A 15,349-nucleotide genomic window follows, 5' to 3' on the forward strand; every position below is an offset into this window, starting at 1 on the left:
CATTTTTTAAATAATATAGAAGAAATACAAGATATTAATGAGTCAACTATAATGGTGACTTTTGATGTGGTCTCCTTGTATACTTCATTGCCGCAAGCGGAGTGTTTAAGGATAGTAGAACGAAATTTGATGATGAGACAGCGACCACATCAAGTCCCTACGGACTTTCTAGTAAGATTAACAGAAATAGCCTTATCTAATAATTTCTTTATATTTATATATTTAATGGAACATTTTACCAACAACAAAAAGGTGTAGCAATGAGTGTAACGTGTGCACCTTCAGTTGAAAATCTCTATATGGTGGATTTTGAAAATAAATGGATAGCTCAGAATCCATGGAAAAATTACATCAAAAGAAGGTATAGATTTATCGATGACGTATTTGCACTATGGGAAGGATCTTTAGAAGAATTGAGTAAATTTAAAAATTGGTTAAATAAAAGAGATGAAAACATCCGTTTTACTATGCAAGCATCAGAAATTCAAATAAACTTTCTAGATATCCAAATTTTGAAGCAACAGAATAATCTATACACTAAAGTATATGTTAAATTTACCGATCGGAACACGCTGTTACACTTTTCAAGTAATCACCCGAAGAAAACAAAAGAAAGTTTACCAATAGCCCAATTATTGCGATACAGAAGAATCTGCAAAGATACAAAAACCTTTAAGGAACAGGCAAAAAAGTTGAAAGAAAAATTTGTCCAAATAGGTTATCCTGAGGAAACAATTAAAAACGCATATAAAAGAGCAAAATTTAATCATAGAGAATTATTATTATCTAAAAAGACGGAAGAAAAAAGTGAAACAGATATTCAAACATGTGTGTTACGCTATACGCATAATAACAACCAGGTTGTCAAAAGTATAAGAAAACATTGGCAACTAATGCAAATGCATCCAGCATTTAGAAATAAATATCTAAGAATAGAGTACACACGTAACCAAAATCTTAAAGAATTATTACAAGAAAAAAGTGAAGATCTGGTAGATATAAATACACCTGGACATACAGAGTGTGGTAAATGTAAATACTGCAAACTAATGAGGACCACAGAAAAGTTTAAGAATCCAACAGACGAGAGACAGTACGATTTGAGATACAAGACAAATTGTGAATCAACATACGTTGTATATATATTGATCTGCCCATGTCAGAAAATATATGTGGGGAAGACGAAAAGAGCTTTGAAAATAAGAATGAGTGATCACAATCATAATTTAAAATTTAAAAAACTGGAGGCTCCCCTAGTACAACACAGCTTGGAAAGGGGTCATTCATTTATGGATTATGAATGTGTAGTAATTGATCATGTCCCCTTATCCATAAGAGGAGGTGATAGAAATAGGAAATTGTTGCAAAAAGAACAACGTTGGATATATAGATTAGAAGCCTTAAACCCAACAGGATTGAACAATAAAACAGAGTGGAAAGTTTTATTATAACATCAGCAGAACAAAAAGAAGGGGTATATGAGAGAGGGGAGAGGGGGAGGTTCGAGCAATTTGATAGGTTTAGAGAAAGAAGAGCCAGCAGGGCGTCTGACATAATAAAATCAGCTGATCGGCGCCATTTTTTGAAATATCCTCTAGCTGAGAGACAGAGAGGTCTAGCAGAGAAATGAGATAACTGTGAGTACATGAGACGATATATAAAATAAAAAGAAGTAAACACAGCCAGAAATTTATACAAGTTGTTTAATTGCAGGGCACAAGAAAGGTTTAGCTCCAGATGAAGATGTTACGAAACAGAAACTGTAGAGCAAACCAGTGAGAAAGCCTGGAAGATAAGATAAGTGCAAAATTGTGTGATATTAAAAAGGACGAATAAGAATAAAAAAGTAAATAAGTAAAAAACAATTAATCTAGACTAATGAGGATTCCCGCTGTTATAATAACGGTACAGCGGAGAGGTGTAGTTTATGAAGCAAATAATTAATAAACACACCAGAAATCTGAAGTCAAGATTATTATATTCATTAAAAAGACTGTGTTGAAAAGTCTAAAGTGCCACAGAGGTATTAATTGATAGTATTGTTTTCAATAGCAATAGCAATTGTTTTGTCCTGGCCAATTTGGCGGCGATGGGGAGGAGAGGGCTATAACTTTTGTATGTCATGCAGACTCCTGTCATTAAGCCTCCTTGTGTTTAGTGCTCATTGCCATATTGGAAAAGGGGGTATGGCTATATCACTGAAAGGGGTGAGGTTTGGGGGTGTGTGTCAGGATTATGCAAAACAGGCAGGGCTTGGGTGAAGAGTGGGTGTGGCATGGGCATGTTTTTGCTTCTGATTGGTTGACATGACGTGGGTGTGACCACCTGTCAAAATATGCAAATTAGCTTTGACAAAAGCTGGTGAGGCATGCTACACTTGTTTCATGCGAAAGAAAGGTTTCAAAATGAAAATTAATAAAAATTGTTCTTCAATTAACTATGAGCAAAGATAAATTGACAAATCTGGCTATACTGTCCATTGAACATGAATATGCAAAGATCAATTTTGATTAAGTCATTGACAAATTTGTAGAAGTTAAGGTTTAAAAACAGAAACTGTAATGTTATTCATTACTGTGACAGACCAATATGTAGGTGTGGGTTCCCCCATTTTTTTTCTTTAAAAGATACATTAATGTAATTAAAAAGTATTAATCCATTATGTCCCCTTTTTTGTACTGTAATATTTATTTTATATTTGTTTTTACTGGCATGATGATTACATATACAAGGTTCAATAAAAGAAAATGTTAACTGTGTTTATTTTCTGACCATTTGTTTAATTTCATGATTATTACTAAAAATAATTTTTCATATACTGGGGGGGGGGGGGGGGGGGGTAAAAATGATGGCCCGGGTGTCAAATATACTAGGTATACCACTGTCTGAAAGCTCATTCTGCTTGACCTGATGAGTACAACTCCCAAAACTAGTCAAGAAACATGCTAAGTTAATCAACAAAAAAGTATCTTGCATATTTTCTGTTGACCTTTGACCAATGTATTATATTACCAGAGCTACCAAGTTACCCATTCCAAGAGGGAGACTTTTTGGTAGGTCCTGATTTTAAACTTACATCCCCAAGCAGTGTAGTGTTTGTAGTCCATGATGGTATCCATTGAAATCAGTGCTGCAGGTCCCATAATGCACTATGATGAGGTTGGCAGAACTCCAGGACTGGTGAAAAAGTCTCCCTCCTCCTGGAATGGGTAACTCGGCAGCTCTGTATTACAGATGTATTAAACGTTATTCCACTATGAGGCTCATTTTCAAAGCACTTAGCCTCCCAAAGTTCCATAGAAACCTATGGAACTTAGCCTCCCAAAGTGCTTTGAAAATATGCCTCTATATGTTGTAGTATTGCCATTTTTGAAGTTCTATTGCATGATTGTAGTCTTTATTTTATACATGTTTGTTAAACTAATTCCAGATACAGTCTGAAGGAGAGCCTCCTAATGAAAGAAACCTTGTTTTGTTTTGTTTTGTTTCTTGCTTTTGTCCCTTTGAATTCCCTAGGAGTTCCCGTGCAGCTGTGCCTCGATTAAGTACTCCCGCACAACCGTGGAGCTCCAGCACCCCCTAGCTATGAAACATCATCCGCTTTTGGTGTACTAGCTTTGCTTTTCTTTTTGGCCTGTGCGTAGCGCCGTACCTCGCCCGGAGCCTGTTGATGATGTTCATCAGTTTGCTCGCGCTGGGAGTCACTTCCTGGTTAGCGCTGCCAGGATCGGAGTTCAGCGGTTCAGGTATGTGTACTCGCTCTTGGCTTTGTTTTCTTTCACGTCGTAGGGTTTGGAAGGTGGGCCTGAGGGTTGGTCACGTTTTCTCTTTTCAACCATTGCTGGCTGCTTTGTTTCAGGGCTGCTGAGGCACACGTACAGAGCTCATAACCTGCTTCTGTTTGATTGGGTGTTTTGTTTTTCTTAATCTTAGCTTTCCAAGGCGTTTATTATTAGTCACTTTTTTTTTCTGGTCCCTGCACATTTGGGAAACCGAGTACAAAGCTGTAAAAATCTTTGGAATAGGAAAATGAAATGAAGCAGTGGGTTTGTTCACGCAGTGGAAGAGTGCGAGTGAGATAGTGTGGCACGCTGAAGAAGAGCCTGCAGGTGATGGATGACTCCTTTTAGAGAAATACCCCATACCCTGTAATCTGAGGGATTTGGACGAGTGTACTGAAGGTTCATACTGTAGATTTTGAAGAAGCAGAAGATACGAGAGCCATACCTTCAAGGTGTAACCCGCCCAGGATTAACCATTAAGGCAGAATAAGGACGTGCTTACGGCACGAAGGGGAGGGGGACCACAGAACTTTGTTTCTTTCTTCCAAGCTATCATGCCCTTAACTCTCAGTGGTTTTCTTTTTTTTTTTTTAATTATTTTATTTATAAGTTTTAACAAATTATTACAAGAGCACTTGTAATGGAAAAAATGGAAGAAATTATACATCATTTTCATAGGAAATTCAAATTCTAAAGAAATTACTTTATCTCGTCCCTTTCAAGTCCACCATTTGAGAGGTGAAACAAGGTAAAATTCCAGGAAAACTATTCACTCAGTGGTTTTCAACCTTTTTCATTTGGGGGCATACAAAAGTTGTCAAGTTGCCACTAGAATCAAACCCATACCTGCTAAGATCCATTATATCCCTACCTATCCCCACAAGTAATCTCCATCCCTACCTGTTGTTATTTAATGTAATTATGCTACTGAAATACATTAGAGCACCAATATACCTGCTACTGTGAAACTGGAACAAGATGGACTGTTGATTCCTACACAGATACTACATGCCAGCAGAATCCATCACTTAATTTGTAGTTGCAGAACATAACTCGCACCTGATACAAAATAGGGACCCGTAAAAAGCATGCAGACAAAAACTGAAAGCAGAGATTCCAGACTCTGCATGGCTTGCAACAGTAGAGAAATAGAAAAATGTTGTCCTGTATAGTGCAAAATAACACTGGCAGATGCAATTTCTCAAAATTGATATAATCCAATCACTAAACAAAGTAAAATAATTTTTCATACCTTTGGAGATTTTATTTTGTTAATCATCTTGCTCCCATGCTCTGAGGTTCTGCTTCCCTTTATTTGTTACATTTATACCCCACATTTTCCCACCTATTTGCAGGCTCAATGTGGCTTACAAGGTATCGTAATGGCGATTACCATTACGGTTGATAACAAATATAAAGTTGTGTTATGGTCATAGGTAGAAGTGTTTCAGGCATCATGGGGTCAAGGATAATCAATTGTCCAGTATGATCATAGTTTATCTTGTGTTGCTGGGTGTGGGGATTTATGTTGGATCGGTGGGATAGGCTTTTTTTAAGAGGAGGGTTTTCAGTGATTTCCTGAAGTTTAGGTGGTCTTGTATTGTTTTCACTGCATGCGGGAGTCCATTTCATAGTTGTGCGCTCATGTAGTAGAAGCTAGATGCTTGAGTTGTTTTGTATTTTAGCCCTTTACAGTTTGGGTAATGTAGATTTAGGTATGATCGTGCTGATCCGAGTCTGTTTCTAGTTGGTAGATCAATGAGGTCTGCCATGTATCCTGGGACTATGCCGTAGATGATTTTGTGGACTCAAGTGCAGATTTTGAAGATGATCCATACATATTCCGCGAATTAGAAAAGAAAGACGGAAGTCCAAAAGACAGCCGGTCTGGTTGAAAAGTGAGGTGAAGGAAGCTATTAGGGCTAAAAGAAACGCCTTCAGAAAATGGAAGAAGGAACCGTCTGAAAATAACAAGAAGCAGCATAAGGCGTGTCAATGCAAATGCAAGGCGCAGATAAAGCCGAGGAGTCTTAGTAGTATATTATGGTTTACCATGTCGAATACACTCGACATATCGAATTGAAGGAGAAGTATACTTTTACCTATGGCTATTTCCTGTTTGAATTTGGCCAGGAGAGTGACTTGGACAGTTTCGGTACTATGGTGGGGGTGGAATCCTGATTGTGAGTCTCTTGTATTGAGTACTTGTCCAGGTATTCCGTGAGCTGTTTGGTTACCAAACTCCCCAGCAGTTTTACTACTAGAGGGATGGACGCAATTGGGCGGTAGTTGGTGAGTTCGTTTGTCTTTTTTTGTAGCGTCTTTTGGTATTGGGGTAAGTAGTATGTTACCATATTCCTCGGGGAAGAGACCTTGTCATAGCGTGAAGTTTAGAATTGGCTTGGAGCAGATTTAAGTAGATGACTGGGACACGTGTCCAGTTTGCAGTGGGTGTTGGTGAATCTGTAAGTCGCTTGTGTAACTGATTCAATGGTGAGTGGGTTGAATGTAGACCAGATTCGGTCGGCTGGGTATCCACCCGGGATTAGGTCTAGGTCGTTGAAGAAGTTTTCGATGTCAGTGTTGTGATGGGGGAGAGTGCTGCGTAGTTTTGTTATTTTGTCCTTGAAGTAGGTAGTCAGTTTGTCTGCGGGTGGGACGTCTGTGTTGGATGTAGTGATCGGAGTGGCGTCTAGTAACTTATTTACGAGTTGAAATAATTTCTTAAGATCTCTGTTGTCCGGTCCAAGTTTAGTCTTGTAGTAGGACCTTTTGGTCTGATCGCGTATTTGTATTTTCTGTGTATTTGTTTCCATGCATTGAGTGTATTTTCTTCTTTTTTTTTTCATGCTCGAGTTTTCTGGATTATGTTTTGATTTTTTTTAGTTCGTCATTGAACCATGGTACCGAGTTTTCTTTTTGATGTTCTTGTCTCTAAGGGTGCTTTGTTTGTGAGCTTAGCTCTGTTTTCAGGACCTTCTGCCCATTTGCTACTTTTTCTCTCCTTCATTTCTTGCCCTACATCCATCTCTAACACTGGTCTTTCACATTCAGCTTTCTTCCATTTTCTGCCTCCTCAAATTCTTCCCTTCTCTTCCATCCATGTACAGCATGGAGTGTAAATTTGAAGGGGCTTTAATGTTAGCTTCAGAACTTAGTACAAGAACAGTACTGGGCAGATTTCTACGGTCTGTGCCCTGAGAAAGGCAAGGACAAATCAAACTCGGGTATACATATAAAGTATCACATACTATGTAAAATGAGTTTATCTTGTTGGGCAGACTGGATGGACCGTACAGGTCTTTAGCTGCTGTCATTTACTATGTTACTATGTTCCCCTCTCCCTTTTCCTCTGTACATGTGAGTTCCCTTCTATCCACGGGCAGCATTTTTCTCTCTCCCATCCATATGCATTTCCTCCTCTCCCTTCTCTTCTACATATATGTATTTCATCTCCCACCCCCCACCCCCTTTACACACTTCCCTTCTATCCATATGTAGCAGTGTCTCATCTCACCTTCTGTCCATGGGCAGCATTTTCCTCTCTCCCCTTCCATTCATGTGGATTTCCCCCTCCGCCTTTCCTTCTATACACACATGTTCCCTCCCCCCCACAAACTCGCACACATGATTTTCTTTGCAGCATTTTACTTCCATACATGCTGCACATGGATAGGGGATGCACATTTCCCCCCTCCTCTTCCCTTCCATCTGTGTGCATTTCTCCCTCTGCTCAGCTCTCCTCTTCCCTGCTATATATTTGGTGTATTTCCCCCTTCCCGTCCATCTGTGTGTCTCCCCACTTCCCTTTTATCTGTATGCAGAATGTTCTCCTCTCCCTTTCTTTTCCATCCATATGGATCCCCCACTTCCCTTCCCATCCATGTGCATTTCCTCCTCTCCTTTCCATCCATGTACAGAATTTTCTCCTTTCTCTTCCATCCATGTGCAGCTTCTGCACCCCCCCCCCCCCAATTCCTCCCCCTTGTGGGTCCAGCATGCCTTCCTACCTCCCACTTTTCTCCTTCCCTTGGGTCTACAGATTTGCAGCATTGGCTGACAGTACCAGCAGTGATTACATTTAGCTCCCTCTGGCTGGCCTGCACCTTTCCCTCTGCCATCTCCTTCCCAAGTGGCAACAGGAAGACAGAGGGAAGGTCCCCTGGGCTGGCTGGAGAGAGAGAGAGCTTGCTGCAGTTTTAGCCATCAGTGATTACAAGTATAGAGGCCTGTGGGAGCAGAGGGAGGTAAGAAAACTATGGTGGGACCTGTAGGAAGGAAAGGGAGGTGAAGTGATGCCAGACTGTCAGGGGCATTTTGGGGGTGGCAAGGCAAATTTTGGGGATGACAGTTGTCACCTCATAGCGACACCTATACCCACAGGATCCCCGCAGACTCTGCAGCACACCTGGGGAGCAGCCACTGATTCCATGGCATACTGGTTGAAAAACGCTGCCTTAACTCTTCCACTGCCGTCAGCCATACCCGTTATCCAACATGAGTTTGTGTTTTTCTAATAATCATATATTTCCATATCATCATGCTGATCAATCCATAGACTGGTGGGTTGTGTCCATCTACCAGCAGGTGGAGATAGAGAGCAATCCTTTTGCCTCCCTATATGTGGTCATGTGCTGCCGGAAACTCCTCAGTATGTTCTCTATCTCAGCAGGTGGTGGTCACACACAGCAGCAGCTCTGGCTAGGCCTCCAAGCCTAATTCTTAGGTTTTGTTGAGTGCCTGGGGTTGAGGGCTCTTCTTGAGCAAGTGCAAACCTGGTGGCGCCAGGTCCCTCCTTTTCTCCCCCCTCCCGCTGGCTCCGTTAAAAAAAAAAAAAAAAAATTTTTGGACGTCCTTAAGGGCGTTTATTTCGACGTTTATTTAAACGTTTATTGCAGCTACTCACTGGGACACCAGGTTGTTACAGCTTGGAGCGAGAAGCAGGTAATTTTTACCTTTTTATAGCGGGCAGGGGGTTCCCCGATTGATCTCCAGGTGGCCTATGGCGTCGGAGGGCGAGGGCGCGAAGAATCGCTCCCCGGACCGCGTGTGCGCTTCTAGCGGGGATTTTAAAGTCTGATTCGCCCTTGTTGGGTGTCAGTTTGGAGGCCGGTCAGTGTCCCGGGTCTTCCTCTGGCGCGGCGGTTTTTCCCGCCATAAACGCCCATCCCCCTCTGCTCGCCTCCGCCATCTTGGCCGGCCACTCTGCTCGGACGGCTTCTTCTTGGGCCGCCCTTGAGCTGGGAGACGTTCATGCCATGGCCGCCCTTGATTTGGGCGACGGCAAAAAAAGCGGCTAAAGTTAAGCGCCGTTCTTCCTGCGCGGCTCCTTCGCGGAGTGTCGCGCCGGACGCCATCTTGGATGCGCAGCATGGTTCTCCCCCGAGCGCCGGTTGAATTGCACAGTCTGGGGGGTTTCTCCCCCGAGTTTATTTTGCTGCTGCATCAGGCCTTCCTTATGCAAAACGCTGCCCCTTCTCCCTTGTCCGATAAAGGGGTTGAGGCCCCCGGAAGTAAACGCCCTCGGGTGGATTCCCAGGCCTTAGAGGACGCTGTTTCCTCTGATGTAGATGAGGGCAGCGTATCTGAGTTCTCCCAACGGTCCTTTGGGGATTCCTTGGAGGAGACGGATTCCCGCTCGGATGGAGCGGATGACCCCTCTGCAGCGCGGATCTTTCGCTCAGAGGATTTGCCCAACCTGTTACTGCAGGCCATGAGCATTTTGAAGATTTCCTCGCCAGAGGACGTCTCTCCCTCAGCCCCTGTTGGCTCTGCCATTATGCTGGGGACGAAGCGCCCGCCTAGAACCTTCCACGTGCATGATGCCATGCACACCTTAATTTCGGCTCAATGGGATGTCCCGGAAGCGAGCCTCAAAGTGGCTAGGGCTATGTCCCGCCTCTATCCTTTGCCTGAAAGTGAGCGTGAGGCCTTTATTTGGCCTACCGTGGATTCTTTAATCACTGCGGTGACTAAGAAAACGGCGTTGCCGGTGGAAGGTGGCACGGCACTAAAGGACGCCCAAGACAGAAGATTGGAAGCGGCTTTAAGGTCGTCCTTCGAGGCGGCTGCCTTAAGTTTGCAGGCCTCAGTTTGCGGCTCCTATGTGGCCAGGGCGTGCCTGACGATGGTGCAGCGGGCTTCCCCCTCGGATCCTTCCTTGAGAGCTGACTGGCCGGCCCTGGAATCGGGCTTGGCTTATTTGGCAGACTTACTGTATGATGTCTTGAGAGCCTCGGCTAAAGGCATGGCTCAGACAGTCTCTGCGCGGCGCTGGCTTTGGCTGAAACATTGGTCTGCGGACCACGCCTCTAAGTCCCGCCTGGCTAAGTTGCCTTTTAAAGGCAAGCTGCTCTTTGGGGTCGAGCTGGACAAAATTGTGACCGATCTTGGCACGTCTAAGGGCAAGAGGTTACCAGAGGTCAGGGCTCGGGCCAGTGCTCGCCCTGGTATTTCCAGAGGACGGTTTCAGGAAGCCCGTCGGTACCGCCCGGGCAAGTCGGGCTTCTCTCCCCCTCCTCCTTCAAAGGAACTTCTCCCCCAAGCAGCATTCCTTTCACAGAGACCGCCGTCTCGGAGGTACGCCCTCCGGTCCTCCCCCAGGGACTCGTACCCAATGACGGGGTCCTGGTCCATGGCCCAGTGCAGATTGGAGGACGCCTGTCCTCGTTTCTGGGCGAGTGGACCAGGGTAACTTCAGACGCTTGGGTGCTGGAAGTCATCAGAGACGGCTACAAGCTAGAGTTCTGCCGACCCTTAAGAGACGGGTTTGTACTCTCTCCCTGCAAGTCTCCGGTCAAAGCTGTGGCAGTGCAGCAGACCTTGGACAATCTGATCCACCTGGGTGCGGTCGTTCCGGTGCCAGAAAATCAGATTGGCAAGGGACGTTACTCCATTTACTTTGTGGTACCAAAGAAAGGAGGTTCTGTCCGGCCTATCCTTGACCTCAAAGGGGTCAATCGGGCCTTGAAAGTGCGGCACTTTCGCATGGAGACTCTCCACTCTGTTATAGCGGCAGTGAAGGCAGGAGAGTTCTTGGCTTCCTTGGACATCAAGGAAGCGTACCTGCATATTCCCATCTGGCCTCCTCATCAACGCTTGCTGCGTTTTGCAGTCCTGGGCCGACACTTCCAGTTCAGAGCCCTCCCTTTCGGGTTGGCTACTGCTCCGCGGACCTTCTCCAAAGTAATGGTGGTCATCGCGGCCTTCCTGCGAAAGGAAGGGAGTACAAGTCCATCCTTATCTGGACGACTGGTTGATCCGAGCCCCCTCTTATGCAGGGTGCGGCAAAGCTGTGGACCGGGTAGTTGCTCTTTTGAGCTCCCTGGGGTGGATCATCAACTGGGAGAAAAGCCAGCTGCGCCCGACTCAGTCCCTGGAGTATCTGGGAGTTCGATTCGACACCCAAGTGGGCAGAGTGTTCCTGCCAGACAATCGGATTGTCAAACTTCAGGCTCAGGTGGACCAGTTCCTAGTAGCCTCTCCGCTTCGGGCTTGGGACTATGTGCAGCTGTTGGGCTCTATGACGGCCACGATGGAAGTAGTGCCCTGGGCCAGGGCTCATATGAGACCACTACAACTCTCTCTGCTGCAGCGCTGGACTCCGATGTCGGAGGATTATGCTGTGCGCCTTCCCTTGGTCCCGGCAGTGCGCAAGGCGCTGAGCTGGTGGATGCAGACAGACAAGTTGTCTGCAGGAATGCCTCTGGTGACCCCGGAGTGGATTGTCGTCACGACGGATGCCTCTTTGTCGGGCTGGGGAGCCCACTGCTTGGGAAGGACAGCGCAGGGGCTCTGGTCTCCTGCAGAGGCAAAGTGGTCTATCAACCTCCTGGAACTCAGAGCCATTCGGTTGGCGCTTTTGGAGTTCATCCCGGTACTGGCGTTGAAGCCAGTACGGGTCCTGTCAGACAATGCCACGGCTGTGGCCTATGTCAACCGCCAGGGAGGTACCAAGAGCGCCCCTCTAGCCAAGGAGGCCATGAATCAGGCATTCTTGGACATCACGAAGCGCTGGGGCCAGCCGAGCCTAGATCTGAGGGCGTCATCGGCCAATTGCCAAGTGCCGCGCTTTTTCAGCAGAGGACGGGACCCTCGATCCCTGGGAGTAGATGCTCTTCTCCAACAGTGGCCGACACAGGAGCTTCTCTATGTGTTCCCGCCCTGGCCCATGTTGGGCAGGGTGCTAGACCGGGTGGCAAAGCATCCGGGCCGGATAATCCTGGTGGGTCCGGACTGGCCCAGACGTCCCTGGTATGCGGACTTGATCAGGCTCTCAGTCGACGATCCTCTGCGGCTGCCAGTGGAGCAGGGCCTGTTACATCAGGGTCCCGTGGTGATGGAGGATCCCTCCCCCTTTGGTCTTACGGCCTGGCTATTGAGCGGCAGCGTCTGAGAAAGAAGGGCTTCTCAGACAAGGTCATCGCCACTATGCTGAGAGCGAGGAAGCGCTCTACTTCTACTGCTTACGCCAGGGTTTGGCGTACCTTTGCAGCGTGGTGTGAAGCAGGCTCACTTTCTCCCTTCACTGCTCCAATTTCTTCAGTGTTGGCGTTCCTGCAAGAAGGTCTGGAGAAAGGCCTGTCGCTCGGTTCCCTTAAAGTCCAGGTAGCGGCTCTGGCTTGCTTCAGGGGTCGCCTGAAGGGTGCTTCCCTGGCTTCGCAGCCAGATGTGGTGCGCTTTCTCAAGGGAGTTAATCACCTGCGCCCTCCTCTGCACTCAGTGGTGCCTGCGTGGAATCTCAACCTGGTGCTAAGAGCCTTGCAGAAGCCGCCTTTTGAACCCTTGTCTAGGGCATCTCTGAAAGACCTGACGTTGAAAGCAGTCTTTGTGGTGGCTATCACTTCAGCCAGAAGAGTTTCCGAGCTCCAGGCACTCTCATGTCGAGAGCCTTTTCTGCAGTTCACTGAGGCAGGAGTGACTATTCGCACAGTGCCTTCCTTCCTGCCCAAGATTGTTTCTTGATTCCATGTGAATCAGCAGCTCTGTCTCCCTTCCTTTCGTAGGGAGGACTACCCAGAGGAATACTCTGCTCTCAAATATCTGGATGTGAGACGAGTCATCATCAGATACTTGGAAGTGACCAATGATTTCCGGAAGTCGGATCATCTGTTTGTCCTGTTTGCAGATCCTCGTAAGGGTCTGCAGGCTGCTAAGCCTACAGTGGCAAGATGGGTCAAGGAAGCCATTGCAGCGGCTTATGTGGCCGCGGGGAAGGTGCCGCCTATCCAGCTGAAGGTTCACTCCACTAGAGCTCAGGCGGCCTCGATGGCAGAGGCCGGGTCCGTCTCCTTGGAAGAGATTTGCAAGGCGGCAACTTGGGCATCGGCCCATACCTTCTCCAGGCATTACCGCTTGACTGTGGCTGCTCGGGCGGAGGCCCGGTTTGGAGCTTCAGTGTTGCGGTCAGGGATTTCTATGTCCCGCCCTGGGTGAGTACTGCTTCGGTACATCCCACCAGTCTATGGATTGATCAGCATGATGATATGGAAGGTAAAATTATGTATCATACCTGATAATTTTCTTTCCATTAATCATAGCTGATCAATCCATAGCCCCTCCCAGATATCTGTATTATTTATATTCTGGTTGCATTTCAGGTTCAAGTTTAGTCTTCAGTTCCTGTTCAGGAGGACTTCGTGTTCAAGTTTTTCAATGGATTCTTCAAGAGTTGAGACGAATTTGTGTTACAGTGAGCTGCTGCATTCCTCTCCCCTCCGTTTTACGGGGCTGGATTGAGACATAAATTCTGCCGGCGCTCCCTCCCGCTTCGTGCGGCTGTAGGGCAGCTTTGTACCCCTCCCGCTTCGGCGGTGTTAGGGTCAGTCGGCTCCTCTTGCGGTTGCAGGATAAGCCAGATCCCCCCGCATCGGCGGGGTGGTGTCCCTCCCCCGCTCCGCGGGGATGAGCTGGACGGATTCCCCTCCCCCACTTGTGTGGGGATGAGCTGGGTTAATTCCCCTCCCCCGTTTCGGCGGTGGTGAGCTGGGCAGAGTGTCCCTTTGTGGGTGTAATTCTCTAAGTGCTGAGTCCTGCGGATGGAGCTTGGATATCGACATACTGAGGAGTTTCCGGCAGCACATGACCACATATAGGGAGGCAAAAGGATTGCTCTCTATCTCCACCTGCTGGTAGATGGACACAACCCACCAGTCTATGGATTGATCAGCTATGATTAATGGAAAGAAAATTATCAGGTATGATACATAATTTTACCATATATATATATATATATATATATATATATATATATATATATATATATATATATATATATACAGTGGGGGAAATAAGTATTTGATCCCTTGCTGATTTTGTAAGTTTGCCCACTGACAAAGACATGAGCAGCCCATAATTGAAGGGTAGGTTATTGGTAACAGTGAGAGATAGCACATCACAAATTAAATCCGGAAAATAACATTGTGGAAAGTATATGAATTTATTTGCATTCTGCAGAGGGAAATAAGTATTTGATCCCCCACCAACCAGTAAGAGATCTGGCCCCTACAGACCAGGTAGATGCTCCAAATCAACTCGTTACCTGCATGACAGACAGCTGTCGGCAATGGTCACCTGTATGAAAGACACCTGTCCACAGACTCAGTGAATCAGTCAGACTCTAACCTCTACAAAATGGCCAAGAGCAAGGAGCTGTCTAAGGATGTCAGGGACAAGATCATACACCTGCACAAGGCTGGAATGGGCTACAAAACCATCAGTAAGACGCTGGGCGAGAAGGAGACAACTGTTGGTGCCATAGTAAGAAAATGGAAGAAGTACAAAATGACTGTCAATCGACAAAGATCTGGGGCTCCACGCAAAATCTCACCTCGTGGGGTATCCTTGATCATGAGGAAGGTTAGAAATCAGCCTACAACTACAAGGGGGGAACTTGTCAATGATCTCAAGGCAGCTGGGACCACTGTCACCACGAAAACCATTGGTAACACATTACGACATAACGGATTGCAATCCTGCAGTGCCCGCAAGGTCCCCCTGCTCCGGAAGGCACATGTGACGGCCCGTCTGAAGTTTGCCAGTGAACACCTGGATGATGCCGAGAGTGATTGGGAGAAGGTGCTGTGGTCAGATGAGACAAAAATTGAGCTCTTTGGCATGAACTCAACTCGCCGTGTTTGGAGGAAGAGAAATGCTGCCTATGACCCAAAGAACACCGTCCCCACTGTCAAGCATGGAGGTGGAAATGTTATGTTTTGGGGGTGTTTCTCTGCTAAGGGCACAGGACTACTTCACCGCATCAATGGGAGAATGGATGGGGCCATGTACCGTACAATTCTGAGTGACAACCTCCTTCCCTCCGCCAGGGCCTTAAAAATGGGTCGTGGCTGGGTCTTCCAGCACGACAATGACCCAAAACATACAGCCAAGGCAACAAAGGAGTGGCTCAGGAAGAAGCACATTAGGGTCATGGAGTGGCCTAGCCAGTCACCAGACCTTAATCCCATTGAAAACTTATGGAGGGAGCTGAAGCTGCGAGTTGCCAAGCGACAGCCCAGAACTCTTAATGATTTAGAGATGATCTGCAAAGAGGAGTGGACCAAAATTCC

At 46.3% G+C, this 15,349-nt stretch overlaps 1 protein-coding gene across 1 annotated transcript in view; it reads left to right on the plus strand.

The window, feature by feature from the left end:
* The first annotated feature begins 3,656 nt into the window (after positions 1–3,656).
* PSEN1 (presenilin 1) overlaps positions 3,657–15,349 on the plus strand; it is a 142,474-nt gene continuing 130,781 nt past the window's right edge. Inside the window, exon 1 of the mRNA XM_030214855.1 lies at positions 3,657–3,746. The gene's annotated coding sequence lies outside the window, so the exon portion shown is untranslated. The remainder of the gene's footprint in view (positions 3,747–15,349) is intronic.

This window comes from Microcaecilia unicolor, chromosome 9 (genome assembly GCF_901765095.1).
Source record: "Microcaecilia unicolor chromosome 9, aMicUni1.1, whole genome shotgun sequence".
NCBI classification, from domain to species: Eukaryota; Metazoa; Chordata; class Amphibia; order Gymnophiona; family Siphonopidae; genus Microcaecilia; species Microcaecilia unicolor.